Source organism: Rutidosis leptorrhynchoides, chromosome 6 (genome assembly GCF_046630445.1).
Source record: "Rutidosis leptorrhynchoides isolate AG116_Rl617_1_P2 chromosome 6, CSIRO_AGI_Rlap_v1, whole genome shotgun sequence".
In the NCBI taxonomy this organism is placed as follows: domain Eukaryota; kingdom Viridiplantae; phylum Streptophyta; class Magnoliopsida; order Asterales; family Asteraceae; genus Rutidosis; species Rutidosis leptorrhynchoides.
The window spans coordinates 145,124,297-145,131,705 of record NC_092338.1 but is presented as its reverse complement, the minus strand read 5'-3'; positions in this window follow the sequence as shown (position 1 = coordinate 145,131,705).

Below are 7,409 nucleotides of genomic sequence, written 5' to 3'. Positions count from 1 at the left end.
CATGGTGATGATTTGGTGAATGCAACATTTCCTTGAAAAGTATGTCATGTAAGACTCCATGCACATAGCTTGTCTAACATATAAGCAACAGCGGAAGACTTCTAGTAAACCTGAGAATAAACATGCTAACAAGTGTCAACACAAAGGTTGGTGAGTTCATAGTTTTATTATTTCGTATAATCTGTATGTAAAGGTGAATCACAAGATTTTAGTTGTTTCATTCAGAAACGTTTATCAATAGATTATATAAAAATGGATCACAAGATTTCAATTGTTTCATCCAGAAACGTTTATCAATAGATTATATAAAAATGGATCACAAGATTTCAGTTGTTTCATCCAGAAACGTTTATCAATAGATTCTACATAACAGAGCAACCTGGTAACTAAACTTTAACGTTATAATGATAAATACCCCATTTGTTTTAATACACGCAAACCAACGTGTCCTAAACTCAAATAATACACGTCCGTTAAAAGGCTAGCGCTCTAGCTCGGACGGGGATGTCAAGCCCTATGGATCCATATACTATTATTCGCGCCCACCAGTCCACATCCTATGTACTGGCAGTTACTAGTTACCAAAGCTAAGGGATTATCGGTTTAAACTCAGTGTAGAATTAAGTATGTACTTGTATCCATTGCGTCTAAAATAAATTGCATGTATTCTCAGCCCAAAAATGTATATTGCAAAAGCAATTAAAAAGGGAGCAAATGAAACTCACGCATATAAATATTGTAAATCAGTTAATAAAGCATTTGCATGTATTCTCAGCCCACAAATGTAAAGGGTAAAAGGGATCATATGAAACTCACCTTAGCAGCATATAAAGTCGTTCACCAAAATGTGATCGAAACTCGGATTACCAAATAATCGTAGATCTCAACGTATCAGTATTGAGATTCAATATTGTAGAAAAGTACGTAGACGTAACGGAGATGATAAACACTAGGTTTGATTCATAAATATACCCCCCGAACATTACCCATAACCTCCTTGGCAATAACCCATAATTTCCTTAGCTCTAGCTTGCTTGTAAATTTATTTTAAAAGTGACATGCTTATAACCTCGTCGTAGTATTTTATGTATAATACTAATAATATTACTAATAATAATTAGATTAATAATAATATTAATCTTAATAATAATAATAATAATAATAATAATAATAATAATAATAATAATAATAATAATAATAATATTATTATTATTATTAAATAAAATAAATAAATATCTACGGAGTAATTAAAATAAGATCAGAAATAGAAATGATCGGGTATTTATAGTTGTGGCCTGTCCCTGGTGTCCATGCGATCGCATGGCTGGGAAGGCTATATCCCATGCGATCGCATGGGCCGGCTGTCCAGCACACAATCCTTTTGTTTTCTTGCTTGTCGACATATTTAAATATTAATATAATATATATAATTTATATAATTAATTATATATTATATTAAATTCATGTGCATAGTTGATTTGTAATTTGTGTCCCAAAAAGTCATACGTCGTTACTCGACTTATGTCCCAGTTCCGGTTTCTCAAACGCATTTTCGTACTCTTAGAAAACTAGCACTTTACGTTTCGTGAATCGTACCTTTGTCAAAATATAGTCTTAAATCATCCATAAACTATACCACTCGAGGTATAACTTATACATTTGAGTGTTTTGGTCATTTACTTCTATAAATCATCGCATCGCTATTTTACTGTAGCAATTCACTGTAGCAAATAGTGATTTTCGAAAATACTGTAGCATTTTGGGTACTGTAGCAATTTGAAAATACTGTAGCAAATTAGTATTTTACTGGTTCATCTTAAACGCTTTAGTTAACTTATCTAAATATCAATCAAATCAATAAACGAATGTTACTATCGTTTACTAAATAACTTGAAATTATATATAAGTATATATCTTTATACATAAATCAGTTTTTAAATACACATTGGAAGTTATTTATAATTAATTTTAATAATAAATATTTCAACTTATCATATATATTCAAATAGATATTTAAACCAATAAGTTTAATGTACGATATCAAACAATTAATACATTGTTACTTTTTCAAGTTATAGTATATATGTATCTATTTACATATAATTGTTCGTGAATCGTCGAAAACAACCGAAGGGTATTTAAATATATAAAAGTAGTTCAAAAATTTTGAGATTCAGTTTACAGACTTTGCTTATCGTGTCGAAAATGTTAATCATACAAAGATTAAGTTTAAATTTGGTAAGAAATTTCCGGGTCATCACAATGTGCTTTTAATTTTCTTATGCTTATTCTTGCTTTGGAGTTTAAACTAACGTATGAATGTAAAATTTTGTAAGATGTCTTCGACGAACAATGACAACTCTGATGTATCTGAGACCCATTAATAGTGTTCCATCAAGCAACACAGGAAACTTTCTCCCTATTGTATCCAATGATGAAGAACCCATGGAGGAACCTATGAAAGAAGAACCCAAAGATTCTGAAGAGGAGCAAGTCGAGGACCATCTTAATGAACCCCTCCCGGTTTCACCCATTGCTCCCGTTCCACAAACCATCCAACCTATTGGAACCACGCTACCCATGCCTCGTTACCCCAACTAGGCAATTGATGAGGCAAACCTCTCGGATGATTGTCCGGCTACCTCGAGCAGATGACGTGATACGTGATCATGATCCCTACTTTCCCCCATCACATGCCTGTGCCCGCCGCCTATCGGATGCCCGTAGGTGGGGATGGATTTGTGAGACCATCGCTAGAAGGAAACTTGTCGAGGGTAGTCCTTCTTTTAAGGTCGGTGAGTCATCCTACATAGCTGGTCATAGGTACCCTGTGACCGAGGATCCCCCTCTCTACACTATTTCACTCTTAATTGCCCGTATTACTCGTGATGAGTCTTATATATCTTATATAGATCGTATATCTATCGGATTTGAAACATTGGGTATAATGTTATTTTAAGTGTGGGATAATAATATTGTACAAATAGATTCTTGTAAAACCTCAATTACGTAAAAAGCTAAATTTTCAAAAATTTTAAAACTTTTTTAACTAAAAAGACACTTAGGGTTAATACTTTCTAAATAGTCAAATTTTTGGTAAATATAAACAAAAGAGTAAACAAAGTAAACAATCTTCAGAATATGAACCGATTCTCTAAAAGAGCATTGTATGACTTAGCACATTCGACCCATTATAATTGTTGCGAGGCACCAAATGAAGACCAAATAAGCACACATTTTTAGTGCATCGCTATACTTTCGTTGAATGTGCCGATGTTAGCATTTCTGAATCAGAACTTGCTCTTTATCGACATTTCAGAATTGCATCAGTGAAAGGAATTATTAGTTTAGAAACATAAGATTTTCGTGATTAAATGCCCAGATATTGCTTAAAAATTCGATTACGTTTGTAGTGTAACGAGATTGACTGAACGAGTCTCAAGAGGGTGCTAGTTACTTAATTGATGTTTGTTGGGACTAAATATATTCTTACTTCTTATAGGTTAGCAAGGGAAAATATGACCTAAGGTCGTTCCTTGAGCGGTCGAATTTGAAACTGAGATGATTCAGATAATTTAGTAATTAAATGGTGGTTTGTACACAATTTAGTATCCAAGTCAAGTTTCCAGCTACACCTTGTGTAGAGAGGCAAGATCCTTTTGGTCCCAATAAATTGGCAACTGTTCAGAAAATCCAACAACCAAGTCCAACCGGTTTATTCTAGAAACCACTTTATTCGGAATATCAAATTGTTTAAAGGCAATAGTTGGGTAAATTTGTTTTGTAACTATATTAAAATATTAAAGCAATATATCTAAAGTAAGCTAGCTAACATGTAACAGCTAAAGACAAAGAAGACGTGGTTCACCATGATTTAAGATAACGTAGTGTCGGGATGATTGTGAGACACCCTTAGATAGATATACCTTGGTGTAAACACTAGATTTTCTACTAATTGATTTCTCGAATAGCATGTCATGAGGAACTAGGTTATCGTGATTCTGATCGAATGAAATATGTTCAACTCCCAACACTTATCTGGTAAAGGATATAAGCGGCCCATCTTGGATAGAATGCATACCCGGGCACACGAGTAAAGGAGCATAGTCATATACATATAATATCCAACCTTTCTTAACACCTCAGTGTATCACCCAAGTGAGTGGTTATGTTTCGAGTTCCTTTCTATCAATATTTTTGGTAAAATCTAAAGGTGTATAGACAAATTAGAACCTCTGATGGTTCTATGTCATCCTTTAAGGTTTATAAACTTAGTTTGTATTGTAGTGCATTGAATTATCATTTATGATTTAAACCAGCCCTTACTTAAATCTACCCAATAAATCCCTTAGTTATCCACCATGTACTTCACTCTCAGTGTTTCCTAGAATGTACTTCTCGGATAGAGGTTCCATAATGTACTTACACTTATAGTGGTTCTATAGCTTCTAACCTTGACCATGCTCAAGTGGTCATATAGTACATCAACATTGTACTCAACTGTTGTAACAGTATTTTCGCGAGTCTTATACTCTTGACCAATGTCTTGATTTGGTCACATGGTAATTCCCCATGTACTTTATGGAATTTCCGATGGGTTCATACCTTGACCAATGAATAAATACATATAATTAATTACCTTTATAATTATTGACTTTATTAAAGGTTTTAATCACGTTTCTGGTGAAAGGACGATAATAACGAGGTTTTGTATCATAGATAGAAAGCGAGTACGAAACGATAATCATTCCTAACTAACATTATCAAATCATGGCAAACAATCAAGTAATTAATCACTAATCATAGCAATAAACATTTCTATCATTAATAAATCACAAATATCAAACAAGAATATTATGGCAAATTAATAAAAGAAAGGATAGGTATTACTGAATAATAATGTGAGCGGAATAATAGTTGTATTTCTTCATATTATCGAGAGCGTTACATTACTAAACTAGCTTTTACACCGAACTATTACATAAATCTCATACTTTTCTCTCTCTAATATAGAGAGAGAAAGTAGAGAGAGAAAGGAGTGAGAGAATCTAGAGAGAGTATAAGTATGTGTAAACTTTTGGTGGTTATTGGAGTTGAAATGGTTGATGAATGAAGTTGAATCTTAAACCCTCAATTTATAGGAAATACTGATGGCATTTTCGTAAATAAGCTGAACAGGCAAGCTGTAGGGAGCCTTGGCAGGCCTTGGCCCAAGGCCGTGGGCATTGGCAGCCCTTACGCAATGGCCGTGTCTGGCAGCCCGTATGGATCACGGTAGGCCGTGGGCTAAGGCTTGATTTCACCGTTTTTGCTCTAACTTCTTCGTTTCTCGTCCGTTTTAAGCGATTCTTGCTCCCACGCGTTCATGATTAAGTTCCCAATAATATAGGAGCAATTAAATAATATTTTCCAAAATTCATAAAATATTTAGTTTAAACGCGAGTGAATCGTCTTAGCCAATTTTGCTCGTTTTTCCTTTTTTCATCTATTTCTATTGATTCTTGAAACATAGCCTTCGTAATTACATAATCTACCAAATGAGGAAAATAAATGCTTATTTAGATGATAAAGTCAATTACATTATCATAAATGAGGCTAATATCGGGGGTAAAAATGTGACTATTTAGCCGATATTAAATATCCCACACTTAGACTTTGCTTGTCTTCAAGCAAACTTCTCATTTATATTGAGTTCAAGGATGCTTATGAGGTTTCAGTTCTATATGTCAAGTGTATTGCGCTTTATAATAAGAGCAACATTAAATAAGTCATCTTCTAAAAGGGTAGAAACTATCTCTGCAGTCATGAGGGGAGATTACATGACTTTGGCTTCCTTACACGGGTCATTTGAATCACTCAAGTGTTCGAGGTTCCCTATCAATCTATGAAATGAATTAACTCATAGCCAGTCATGCTGCAAGTATTGCCATACGCTTGAACAAGAATAAAATCTCCACTGGTTACATAAGGATGACATTAATCTTCTCCCTAATCATTCTTTTGAGGAAGAATGGTTTAAAGGTTGGTTTGAAGAGAAAAGTGAAGGTTTTGACATAGCAAAATGGGTGATTTTTGAAACTTTAAAATTTTGAGAGATTCGATAGATTTTGGTTCTTGAGGATATCCTTTTTCTAGAAAAGATGATACTCTATTTTTGTTGAAGAGTCCTTTTAGAGGGCGCTTATTTTAGTGATGACATTTTGTCAAGGATTTTCTTAGCTTCTTTTCTGCAGTCCTCCTGGGTCACAATCTTCATTTTCTTCGGGGATTTATGCCTTTATTTGAAGTTTTTTCTCTTCTTTTTATTGGAGACTTTGCTTCTTTTTTTGCTTATCCCATCTTCATAACTTTGTCTATTTCTTCTTGTGCACAGAGCTAGAGGTATTTTTCACCGAAAATAGGTTTTATAGATGACCTATCAAAAACAATATGGTTTTACGGAATTTTTGACATGTGTTTGAAGTAAACTTAGTTGATCTATCTCTTTGAATTGCTAGGTTTCGGAATGAGAGAGGAAAGGTGGTGAAAGGGTAACGTATTTGATAGTGAATTTCGGTGAGTATTTTCTGATTCATCAACTCTTTAGGGTGAGTTGATCGGTTTAAATGGTTGGAATGGAAACGAAAATGGAGGTTTTTTTCTTCTATATTCAGAATGATTTCGGAAGGAGTATCACAGCTAGACCACGTATGGCGCTTACTAACCATTGGTCTCGAAATGTATGTTATGGTCAAGTTCTAACTTTAAATGCTAACATCGGCCCTCTAACCGGAAAAGATAGTGAAGCATTAAAAATGAATGCTTATTGGGCCATTTTAAGGTGCCTCACAACAATTATATTGGGTTGAAAATGCCTAGTCAAGTAATGCTCTTTTAGAGAATCGGTTCATCGCTAAGAAGATTTCTGTCCTCATTTGCCTTAATTTTAGAACAAACATGCTTGATTTTCGAAAGTACTTTTTCGAAAAAGCATCCGTTAGTCAACTTTTTTGAAAACTCTACGTTAAGGATAGAGAATCTAGATAGTAGGTATACTCGAAAAGCTAAGTGAATTTTTTTCTAAATTAAGAACATTTTTCGAGCATACCATAGCTAATTATGGTGTACTACACCGCTATCCCACACATAGAGGAACAATTGTCCCTAATGTTTTTCTTAGATTTAGGGAGTTAAAATCCCACACTTAGAGTTTGAACATGTCAGAAAATATTTTTAAACTCAATATTGGGTTGGAATCCCACACTTAGTGATAAGCTTAGGATAGGGTACAGTTTATGTATATAACGAAGCAATATAAGAAAACGAAGGGAAAGAAACGAGGTACTCCCCTTGGGTGTGGCTGTGAGCTAAGGATCTGAAGGTAGGCTGAGTCAGAACCATTTGATGGATCTGAATTGGTCTTCTTGAAG